Here is a 13,055-nt window from a genome sequence, read left to right on the forward strand (position 1 = left end):
CTGTGCCGCGAAATCACGGCACAATACAAAAACAAAAATTACTAGGAAAACGTTACAACAAAAATCAGTTGATTCAGATTGATCAGAGACTCACGAAACACATTAGATTTTGTCTGGGCATAGTACACTGGTGCGCAAAACATGAGGACGAAATGAAATGTGTCAGTGCCAAATACATACTAAGAAAAAAAGACGCACCATGAAGAAATTGTTCGAATGGGATGCTAGTTGATAGATATGATGAACATTTACAAACAAATGACAACAATTTCAGAAAAATTGGATGATTTATTCAAGAGAAAAAACTTTACAAATTGATCAAGTCGATAAGGCGTTCGACCACCCTAGCACTTATGCAAGCAGTTACTCAGCTTGGCATTGATTGCCAGAATACTCATATATCCTCCTGAGGAGTATCGTGGTGAATTCTGTCCAACTGGTGCATTATATCTTCAAAATCCCGAAGCAGTACAAGGGCCCTGCACATAATGCTCCAAAGGTTCTCAATCGGGGAGAGATCCGGCGACCTTGCTGGCCAATGAAGGGTTTGACAAGCGCCCTGACACTCTTACAAGCAGTTATTAAGCCTGGCATGATTGCTAGAGTACTCAGCTATCCTCCTGAGGGGTATCGTGGAAAATTCTGTCCAATCGGTGCGTTAGATCGACAAAATCCCGAAATGGTATGAGAGCCCTGCCCACAATGCTCCAAGGGTTCTCGATTTGGGAGAAATCCGGCGACCTTGAAGGCCAAGGAAGGGTTTGACAAGCGCGAAGAAAAGCTGTGGAAATTCTCGCCCTGTATGGGCGGGAATTATCTTCCTGAAACTTACGAACATGATGGCTTGCCACATAGGACAACAAAACAGGGCGTACAACATCGTTGACCCACCACTGGACTTTAAGTGTATCGCGAATGAGAACCAAAGGCGTCCTGTTACGAAAAGAAATGGCACACCAGGCCATCACAACCGGTTGTAGGGTAGCATGGCGCGCAGCAGTCGGCTGGTATCCCTCTGCAGTCCGAGGCGCCTCCAGACGCGTCTCAGCTCGTCACCGGGACTCAGAAGCGGGACTCATCTCTGAAGACAACTGCACTCCAGTCAACCAGATTTTAGGTCGAAGACATTTGTGGAAACGTCACAGACACTGGTAGTATACCAGCCTGACCGTCGCCCGTCATAAGGCCCGACAATCAGGATTGATGGTCTGGGATGCCATTGATTTTCATAGCACTACCATTATGGTTGTCAGCGACACCATCCTTACAACACAAAGGTACGTCGGGTATATCTTATGCCCCGTTTCGTTGCCTTCCAGGGAAAGCCATCCTGGGCTTACATTTCAGTAAGATAATGCCCACCCACACAGGGCGAGAATTTATCTTGCTTGTCTTTGTGTTTTCCAACCCCTTCCTCGGTCATCAAGGTCGTCGGATCTCGCCCCAGTTGAGTACGTTTGGAGCACTACGGGCAGAGCCCTCCAACCGGCTCGAGATTTTGACGATCTAAGGCGCCAATAGGGCCGAATTTGCCTTCATACCCCTCAGGATGACATTCAATTATCCTATCAATCATTGCCAAGCCTAATAATTCCTCGTATAAGGGCCAGAGGCGGACGAACGTGTTACTGATTTGCTCACTTTGTGCAGCTCTTTCTCTAGAATACACCATCCATTTTTTTCTGAAATGATAATCATATGTCTGCCTGCACATGTACATCACATCTGCCGATTTCCGTCCCATTCGGATAGAGTGTACCATAGCTCAATGGGCTTGGACCACACACACATAGAAGTACTACAGTATCAAATAGTATAGTATAGTATAGAAGGTAGCTGAAAGAAATACGCAGTTAGACCAGTACAAATCACACATTTATTCAAAGGTAATACACTACTGGCCATTAAAATTGGTACACCACGAAGATGACGTCCTACAGACGCGAAATTTAAACGACAGGAAGAAGATGCAGTGATATGCAAATGATTAGCTTTTCAGAGCATTCACACAAGGTTGGCGCCGGTGGTGACACCTTCAACGTGCTGACATAAGGAAAGTTTCCAACCGATTTCTCATACACAAACAGCAGTTGACCGCCGTTGCCTGGTGAAACGCTGTTGCGATGCCTCGTGTAAGGAGGAGAAATGCGTACCATCTCGTTTCCGACTTTGATAAAGGTCAGATTGTAGTCTATCGCGATTGCGGTTTATCGTATCGCGAGATTGCTGCTCGCGTTGGTCAAAATCCAATGACTGTTAGCAGAATATGGAATCGATGGGTTCAGGAGGGTAATACGGAACGCCGTTCTGGATCCCATCGGGCTCGTATCACTAGCAGTCGAGATGATCTGCCCGCATCTCGTGGTCGTGCGGTAGCGTTCTCGCTTCCCACGCCTGGGTTCCCGGGTTCGATTCCCGGCGGGGTCAGGGATTTTCTCTGCCTCGTGATGGCTGGGTGTTGTGTGCTGTCCTTAGGTTAGTTAGGTTTAAGTAGTTCTAAGTTCTAGGGGACTGATGACCATAGATGTTAAGTCCCATAGTGCTCAGAGCCATTTTTCGAGATGATCTTATCCGCATGGCTGTAACGGATCGTGCAGCCACGTCTCGATCTCTGAGTCAACAGATGGGGACGTTTGCAAGACAACAACCATCTGCACGAACAATTCGACGACGTTTGCAGCAGCATGGACTATCAGCTCGGAGACTATGGCTGCTGTTACCCTTGAAGCTGCATCACAGACAGGAGCGCCTGCGATGGTGCACTCAACGACGAACCTGGGTGCACGAATGGCAAAACGTCATTTTTTCGGATGAATCCAGGTTCTTTTTACAGTATCATGATGGCCGCATCCGTGTTTAGCGTTCGGTCTGGCAGGGGTGCCCTTTGTCCACTATTTTGTATATGATCGCTCTCGAGCCTCTCATCAATGACCTCCTACCCCGTCTTACAGGACTTCCATCTCGCGGCCACACGTTCTGCTGCCTGGCCTATGGGGAGGATCTCCTGCTTCTCGTACGCTCGCCCACGGAAATACGCGATGCCATAGTATGGATCCAACATTATGGGCAATCGTCCAGTAATCACCTCAATGTTACCAAATCGATGCTGATGAACGCTAGACATGGACTCTAAGACGAGGTCCAACCCCGTTGCCCACTGCGACAACGTACTGTTACCTGGGTATCAGCATTACCGGATCCACCCTGCACACTGCGGCAAAAACGTACCGCTGGTTGCTGCATATCATCCATTACCACGTTCGCCGCAACCTCCCACGCAATTTGAACTCACTATACAGAGTGACTTCTGTCAACACATACGTGGCACCTAAGTTGGTCCATAATGCCCTCTATCGTCAACCCTGGGACGTCAACTCCAAGAGGCCCTTGGGTGCTCCATTCCGGTTAGCACCATCTTCAGAATCCGGTACCAGGCTCTCACCCTCCATTTTATAAAAGGCGGCCTGGAGCCATCATCATTCCTTATGCACTGCGTCTCAGAAAACCACATGCTGGTCTCAACTGCACCACCAACCAACGTGGCAAACATTGCTCCAGCGCTGTCTCACATTTTCATCTATTTTGTCGAATTTCGTTACGTCCAAAACGCTATTCTTGTAACGCACCCACGTTGGGCGAAAGATTTTTTTATAATTAATTGTTGATATACGTTCCCCATGAAACGCATTGGAGGCACAATGCCCGGACGTTCAACGGTTGACGGCGTGGAAGATTGTCTATGCACCTTTCTTTCAAGGGGTTTTGGTACCACATTGTCAGCGGCAAGTCTCACAACAACCAACGACTTCATTTTATAAGAGTTACCTGTGCAGGCAGGGACACTGAAGGGCACCGCCTTATATGCACTATAAAACGCGAGGTCTGGTTCCTCGTACAATGCATATTGGCCTGCTACGTCTGATCGCCACCAGCAACGACCCACTCCCATCTCCTACTCCTTCCACACACTTCTCATTTTCTCCCAGGTAAACACCGCTATGACGTAGTTTCGAGGTCTACACTTGATTCTTGGTGCCACATATTGGAAGCTTACAGTACGCCCGAACGTTCAGCCTAATGTCGTTGGACATTTGCCAACTATATATGCAGTGTGATCAATAATCTCCCGTAGATATGAAGCACCCAATTACCTGCGTTCTTCACGAAGTCAACATGTCAAGGTCGGCGACCTGAATGTGTACAGAGGGAATTGCTCGGTCGACTGCTGATCTTTTAATTATTTTTCCCTGTGAGTTTAAATTTTTGTTCGTGTTTTTATCTGCCTGTAATGTCACGAGCCTCGTTTGGGACGGCTCTCCCTCCTCTCTCCCGCTCTCCCTAGCAATGGCTCGATACGCTGATGCCTTCTTGTACATATATATTTAAAAAGTATAAAAATAATAAAAAATCCAGTGTTCTCAGTTACCTTGATCTTCCTCCTCCGTCACATTGGTAATAGAGGGGTGGTGGGGGAGGAGGTACGTCGCGACCAGGCCTCAGGTTGCGACTCCTGACCGCTTCGCATTCTGTCCTCAACGAAGCGAGTCAGCTTTGTGATCAGGTAAAAATGAAAAGTCGGTAGAGCACCTGTCCTCTAAAGGCAATGGCACCAGGTTCGAGCCTCGGTCGGGCACACAGTTTTAATCTGCCAGGAAGTTTCGATTGTACTTTCGGTCAGCTCTGAAACACTGAAGGAGCCATCGCGCAGAAATTATCTTTTTCAGCTCATTAGCCACAGTACGAAATACTGATCTTAAGAAATCCCTATAGCTTCATAAATTTCCTTGCATGTTGCATTCTAATGTAATCTTCAAGATCGTCAGCCCCAAGTTCCAAACTGTGTTCATCTGTTGCTGTTTTCAGCCTTCAAGTCTTGGGTCGTTGTTTATTTTCTCATGACCTTCACGATAACCATTGGTCCAACATAAAACTGTACCACGGTCCACAGTTTACTCGCACCAAATTAAGCACCACAAATTTCGGTTATAACAATGTAAATTTATGTCGAAAATTTTCCATGTAAAGTTTTGGTCTTAATGCACATTATCTTTGATCTCAGCGGTTACAGTATCCGAGATCAGTGTGGCTGTCATTTCTAACGTCCGCTATTTTAAAACAAAACACGGGCTCCTTCCACGAGCCTTGCTCTCAGCTAACATAAACAGCAATATGGAGACATTATTCACTGCGTCTTGTTGCCAACTTGTGCATTATTTATGAAACTGTCCTTGTATTTTAATTAATCTCCGATGAATGAGATACACAATTTCCCAGGTGACAATATGGATTATGGAGAACAAAAAATTATCAATTTTAAATAATGAAACAACTGAGTCGAAAATTATAAGCGGAAATGAGAAAATTTCAAATTCAACAATAGCTAGCTGATGGTGCTAATAATCTAATGAGACACATTTTTGTAAATTTAGACATCTGCAGAACTCGTACATTCACAACAGTTATTGGAAAGTGGCGTTTCACAGGTTTTATGCAGGCATGACGTCATCGAACAACCCCCTAGTGCACCCATTTGAGCAACCCCTGCTCGGTGGTGTTGACTCAATGTCACAGGCTATGTTCCTTCTTGCCAGTAATCTTTAGTCTTCTCATTTCTGTCACGAGCAAGACTTCCATTACCCAACAAAAAGTAATTGGGTGGTTTCAGATAAAATGAACGATCTGGCCACGAAGAAGTATCTTTCATTATTTATAGCTCTACAAGTTTGTCGGGTTTGCCTACCGTAGGATACTAGCAAGTATTTACGTGGTATACCAGTTCGTAAGTTATAGTATTCCACTGTCAGAAGCATCTCGCAATAGCTTTGACTTCCCATTCTTAGACTCAAACGTTTCCGAGCCAGAATTCCTTACCCCTGAAACACCCTGTAGACGCGAATATACATACTGTGTTACCAAACTAATTTACACGAACAAAGCTTTCTAAAAGCACTGTGCAAACTTAAGCAGTTGGTTTGCTATCGGGATAATGCTTCTTCTGATATGCCTTTATCCTGAGAGAAATATGGTTTTCTCAAATGGAACGACAATGCTCTTGAAAGCAGAAGCTACTGATGGTAGGTACACTTGTTGTTTGTAGTGAAATCTTTTGCGTCAGTAGGGGAAAATTATTTAAATGTGAGAGCAAACGCACTGGTTCGAGGACGTTAGTAACGGAGATAATACTGCTCTCTATCGGTAGCCAACCTCCTAGATGTTAGGGCATTTCGCAGTAATGTTTGCGAAAAGTTACGTGTGACAACAAGCAGCATGATATTTCACTTTTCAAGTCCTCATGATTATGATTAAATGTGTGTGTGTGTGTGTGTGTGTGTGTGTGTGTGTGGTGAAACTCGAGAGCCAACGTCGAAACTTATGAGGTCCACTAGTAGAAATTACGCATCTGCGCAGAAACACTCAAGATTAGATGACAGTAGCGTTCGTAGTACCACCTGCCGTGAACCCTAGAGAGGTCTTCCGCACATGCCCAGAGGGTAGTCAGTGTACTGTCGGACGCAGCTGTTCTTAAAAGCTACGTTAATTCTCTTCAGTGCACTGAGAGGGGTCAGACGTCAGGAGTTCTGATTTCTCCTGTTTTGATTTATTTAATTTAATGGCGGCCAGTGCTGGATTCCAGGCAGTGTTCAGCTCAAATCCCGCATCCCTGTTGATAAAATTGTCTGCCGTACGGATTCAAATGGTCACTTTGGTAATACAATCCCAGAATGGTAATGCTGAGGATGAAACTTTAATCCTCTCGTAAGGCATCCGATGCCTAGCGTTCAGTCATCAGGCTCATCCAGGCATGTATAACGATAATACTCCTCACAACGTTTTTGTACTGTACAATACGACTGGACAATGTAAGGTTTCTCACACTGGCTTGAGATCTTGTATACGTCGTGTTTTCCAGAATCAAAATCGTCTTCTTGTTGAACATAATTAATTCCTCAGTTTTTCCAGTGAACGTAAAGTATATTTGATATCGTGTCTCTTGAGGACCTTTTCGACTCTTGAATATCTCCATTCTTATAAATTATCAATTAAGCAAAACGTATTTGTGTAAATACGGAGATAGAAGTATAGAGTTTGAAGTACTAACCGTTTAAAAAAGAATGCTCCCATCTTGACACACTGACCAAAAACGTTAACTCCCCTTGAAATACAATCCGAAGTAAACATGTTAAAGTAGGTGCTATCAGGGTCACAAATGTCTCAATAAAATTAAAGACAATAGTAGATACTTTAGTGCAACTTCAATTACAATGTAAGACGTTTATAGTCTGGAGGAGTCTCTGATCTTTCTTGAGTATTAGCTATTTGTATATATACGAAATACAATTTCTCGGATAGTGACGTGCTTCAGAAAGACTACCAAATATTAGTCGTAGAATTCGAGTGTAGCGTCGGTATGGGCCGGAGAGGGGCAGGGGTGGGGAGGGGAAAGTAGCAGCGGGAAGGTTAAGACGGGTGGTGGGGGTTGGGGGGGGGGAGAGGAAGGAAATGGACAGGGCTATCCGCTCTCAAAAGATTACAGCTTTTATGAGCTCTATGCTTATCCGCGTCCTCGACAAATACTGCTGTTAAGGAGCCCGGCAGATACGAGGCGAACGGTGAGTCACCTTTCTTGCTTAACTTCCACCACTTGCCTAATGGCAACATGAAAGTGAAATCGCTCTTTCTATCATAACAAACGTATATAGGGTGAGTCACCTAACATTACCGCTGGATATATTTCGTAAACCACATCAAATACTGAATAATCGATTCCACAGACCGAACGTGAGGAGAGGAGCTAGTGTAATTGGTTAACACAAACCATAAAAAAATGCACGGAAGTATGTTTTTTAACACAAACCTACATTTTTTTTAAATGGAACCCCGTTGGTTTTGTTAGCACATCTGAACATATAAACAAATACGTAATAAGTGCCGTTTGCTGCATTGTAAAATGTTAATTACATCCCGAGATATTGTAACCTAAAGTTGACGCTTGAGTACCACTCTTCCGCTGTTCAATCGTGTGTATCGGAGAGCACCGAATTTCGGGGATCCTAAGGGGAAGGCAACAGATGAGACTGGAACAGCACATTACGTCCACATGCTAACACCTTTTTATTGGTCTTTTTCACTGACGCACATGTACATTACCATGAGGGGTGAGGTACACGTACACACGTGGTTTCCGTTTTCAATTGCGGAGTGGAATAGAGTGTTTCCCGACATGCCAGGCCAATAGATGTTCAATGTGGTGGCCATCATTTGCTGCACACAATTGCAATCTCTGGTGTAATGAATGTCGTACACGCCGCAGTACATCTGGTGTAATGTCGCCGCAAGCTGCCACAATACGTTGTTTCATATCCTCTGGGGTTGTAGGCACATCACGGTACACATTCTCATTTAACGTACCCCACAGAAAGAAGTACAGAGATCAGGAGAACGGGCTGGCCAATTTATGCACCCTCCACGTCCTATGAAACGCCCGTCGAACATCCTGTCAAGGGTCAGCCTAGTGTTAATTGCGAAATGTGCAGCTGCACCATCATGATGATACCACATACGTCGACGCGTTTCCAGTGGGACATTTTCGAGCAACGTTGGCAGATCATTCTGTAGAAACGCGATGTATGTTGCAGCTGTTTGGGCCCCTGCAATGAAGTGAGGACCATTGAGGTGGTCGCCAGTGATTCTGCACCATTCATTTGAAGTCCACGGTCGCTGTTGCTCGACCTGTCTGAGCCAGCAAGGATTGTCCACGGACAAGTAATGCATGTTCCATAGATTCACTGCCCCGTGGTTTGTGAAACCCGCTTCATCGGTAAACAGGTAGAACTGCAACGCATTCTGTGTTAATGCCCGTTGGCAGAATTGCACTCGATGATTAAAGTCATCACCATGTAATTGCTGATGTAGCGACACATGAAACGGGTGAAAGCGGTGACGATGCAGTATGCGCATGACACTACTTTGACTCAGTCCACCGGCTCTCGCAATGTCCCATGTACTCATGTGTGGGTTCATGGCAACAGCAGCTAACACACCAACTGCACCCGCTTCTCCTGTGACGGACCTGTTACGGACCCGTTTGCGTGCTACGACCATACCTGTTGCATACAGTTGGCGGTAGATGTTTTGCAATGTGCGGCACGTTGGGTGCTCTCTGCCCGGGTACCGTTCTGCATACACCCTGCAGGCTTCAGCTGCATTTCGTCGACACTCGCCATAGATTAGTATCATCTCCGCCTTTTCAGAGTTCGAATACACCATGGTCACAGTTCCTACAACACTACACTATCACAGACGTCTGGTAACACGGTGTACTACAGTTGGTCTGCGTGCGGAGACGAATGCAGAATAACAATAGCAGCAAGCACTACATGCGGACACTGCGACAGCTAGACCAAACCACAACAGTGCACTACAGCCACACTCGTAAACACGGTCGTCATCGTAAATATGTCCCTGCAGATGCTGCTCGCCAACCGTGGCCCGTGTTTGTTACAACACGCAACTGAACGTCGGAGGTTTCAAGCGTCAACTTCAGGTTACAATATCTCCGGATGTAATTAACATTTTACAATGCAACAAACGGCACTGATTACGTAATTGTTTATATGTTCAGATGTGCTAACAAAACTAACGTGGTTCCATTTTAAAAAACGTAGGTTTGTGTTAAAAAACATACTTCCGTGCATTTTTGTATGGTTTGTATTAAACAATTACACTAGCCCCTCTCCTCACGTTCGGCCTGTGGAATCGGTTCGTCAGTGTTCGATGCGGTTTACGAAATATATCCAGCGGTAACGTTAGGTGACTCACCCTGTATATGGAGAACTGCTATAGGCAGCTTACGCGGAAGCGATGGCACAACAATGCCATCTTCACATTCGAATGACTACATTTTCTGGCGCTTACGCTTTATGTACCTGAAGCTGTTTTGTAGAACCGAGAACATCGTATCTTTGGTATTGGTTTACAATACCCCAATTGCAAACACATATCAACGTACATTTATTTATATCAAATTCCTTCTTTTAACTTGATTTCGAGAAATATTGGAAAAAGGTTCTCTCTTCTCACAGCTACTCCAAGCAAGTGTCTGTTATATGATATTTTATGTTCTTGAAGTAAACGAACACTACAATGATTATGTAGGCACGATCTCTGAATCACGATCTCTGAATGCACACGTTTATTTTAGTTTACATTTCAACACATGAGAACTTCTTACAAGAAGAAACAGCTTGCGATAGGCGAGAAGGTACAAAGAGCAGAACACCAGTTTGACGGGATAGTATAACGACACGCTTCTCAGGTCCCATTTGCTCATCTCGATGGTTCCACTAACACGATTCTTTTGGTTTTCTAAACTTCCGCCCGAGGTAAATGACAGTTTTCTGAAGTCCATCCTGCACTGGTCTTCCCAGCACCGCCTACAAGTGTAATGTGGCTTTCGGTCAGTAGAAATGGTAATTAAAAACATATTCCCTCTCACTGTCAGCTATGTCTTTATCGGGTTCATATTACTACTACTAGCCGGGAAGAAACCTGATATAGTTGTAATCAGAGCGGCCTGCTCTGTATTAATAGTCTGCGTCGTTTAGTGGTATTCAAACTTCATAAAAAATTGACTTAGCTGATCTCTCACAGGAGTCTGCAACTGAGCCAACCTCGGTTATTGATGTTCAAAGTGGATGTTTGAGGGATAATGCTAGTGAATTTCCTCCGCTGCCCACGCGTAGGAAAATTAACGCAGTCACTTCCACGATGGCGGCGCCGGTTATTCAAAACAAGCGTCGCTGAAGGCAGGACGATGATACAGTTGGCGCAGCTTTTTCCTTGGCTCGTCCGTCGGGTACCCTTCCACTGACTCTCTTCTCCGGCCTGAGTTGTCGACAAGGACACCAAGGGTATTTCTGCACCAGATTAGGTGGTTACTGATAACTTGGCGATTTTCCCTTCTTTCCCGAGGGTCTATCGGACAGCTGTCCAAGGAGCACACATTCCCGTGTGTAATAATCTCCACTAGACCAGTTAACAGTGCTGCTGTGTTTTGTACTCGATTTAAGCAGGCCTGAAGATGACATAATGTATTATCGAAACTGGTAGCCTAAAAATAGAACCTAAATAACGGCTACTGGTACTGTATCATTGGACCTCTCGTTTTGTCTCAACTTTCCAAACTACTTCTGCGCCTTTTTTCGCGACCTCCACGTCATAACCTCTTGATGAGCATAAACTGATGGATTCGCAAGGGCAGAAGGACCCAGTCGTTATTGAACAATTCTCCATAGGTCAGCCCCTGTCCGTCGACTAGCGGGGTTCGGAAGCCTCTCTCTCTCAGTCTGAAACGGATTTTTTGCACGGCCTCCCCACACAACCGCATGAGGTAGCGGCAATTCCAGGGAGCCGCAGTAACCAAAGTATGCATCCTAAGAGAGGCGCATCACAGAGAAGAAAAAACAGTTTGGAAAATGGGGGAGATGTTCACACTTCTTCTCCCTCCGTTTCGCCACTGATTCTGCCGTGGATAACTGTACAGAGCTCCGTCGGATGATGGTTTTGTAATTTTATAGCTTTTCTTCCAGTTCAACTGTCTATACTAGCATATACTGTACTATTGCTCCAGCTCGTCGTTTTGCGACAGTTTATATATGACTCTGATGCACACATTATTTTTACAGGAAGTATTATTTAAATACTTCGAAGGTATAAGGCGAGGTACTGGCAGAAGTAAGGCTGTGAGGACGGCCTGAGTCGTGCTTGGGTACTTCAGTGGTAGAGCACTTGCCCGCGAAAGGCAAAGGTCCCGATTTCGAGTCTGGGTCCGGCACACAGTTTTAATCTGCCAGCAAGTTTTATTATTTAAATAATTTTCATTTCCTGGGTCCTCGACCTTTTTTCATGTGGCTTCCGAACGTTCTACGGGGACTGCCTTGTTTTGCAGGGAAGGAATTCCATTTCGAGATTTCGAAGTTCTCTAAGGTGGTAAAGGACGCACGTTTTCTGATCTCACTTTACTTCTTCTCTACGACCCTTCTAGTGCTGGTCGTTTTATGGGACGTTCGAGTTTCTGCAGAAAAAAAAATCATTTTCCTACTTCATAAATCCCCGACATAGATTCTATTGGGCGGTGATTTTGATTGTGTTCTCCGGCCGGTGGATCAGTCTCCTAATTTTAGTTTTCGTAAAGAACTCGATGAAATGGTGCGCCCCTTGCACCCACGTGACGCATTGGTTTGTCGTTTACCTACACTTGTCTGTTATATTTATTTTACCTCTATCAATTAACTTGATCGCTTTTGCTTTTCTGATTCCTTGTGCCGGCAACTTTTGGAAGTTGACGTGATATCTGCCTGTTTCATTTATCATTTTGCCGTAGCCGTCACATTCAATTATGTGTAGCAGCTGATAAAATTATGTCTGGATGCTCAATATAACCTATTTACAAGACTAGTCCCATGATGTTGTCATTCAGGAAGTACGTGCCCGTTGTTCACGTGCTATAGAACGATACTTGTCTGTTGTGGAATTGTAGACACTGCATGCCAAAGCGCAATTCGTAAAGCTCTTAATCGTTTTGGGGCTGTGAAAACTTTAGACATCTGGCGGAGCCAAGTATTTTATTTTACCGAGTTACGTCAATTTTACGATAGCGCTATGCAAGCTCCTCCACAGATTACAAATGTATAGCAAATACCCAATCTGGTACGAAGTTTTAATTAAAATCAGGTTGCAATATTTAGAACAGTTTCAAATGGAGGGGCTCCGGACGAGATCTGAACACGTTCATTTTTACAAGATGCGGGCGCGTAGGAAATGCGTTTTCACCGGTTCCCTCCCTAACGCCGATGGTCGAGTGTCAAACGTCCCACGGTGACATTTCAATTTAATTTTTAATTGCTTTACTGAATTGTATGATGTCCACACCCCGGCTAAATATTTTTCTTACGACTTTTTGCTTTTGCTGGATTGCGTTGCCACCACTGAATTACATGAGGTTTCGTTGAGTGATTTCCACGAGGACGATATACATGATGTTTATACCAAGTGTC

This window comes from Schistocerca cancellata, chromosome 1, assembly GCF_023864275.1.
Source record: "Schistocerca cancellata isolate TAMUIC-IGC-003103 chromosome 1, iqSchCanc2.1, whole genome shotgun sequence".
Lineage (NCBI taxonomy): Eukaryota > Metazoa > Arthropoda > Insecta > Orthoptera > Acrididae > Schistocerca > Schistocerca cancellata.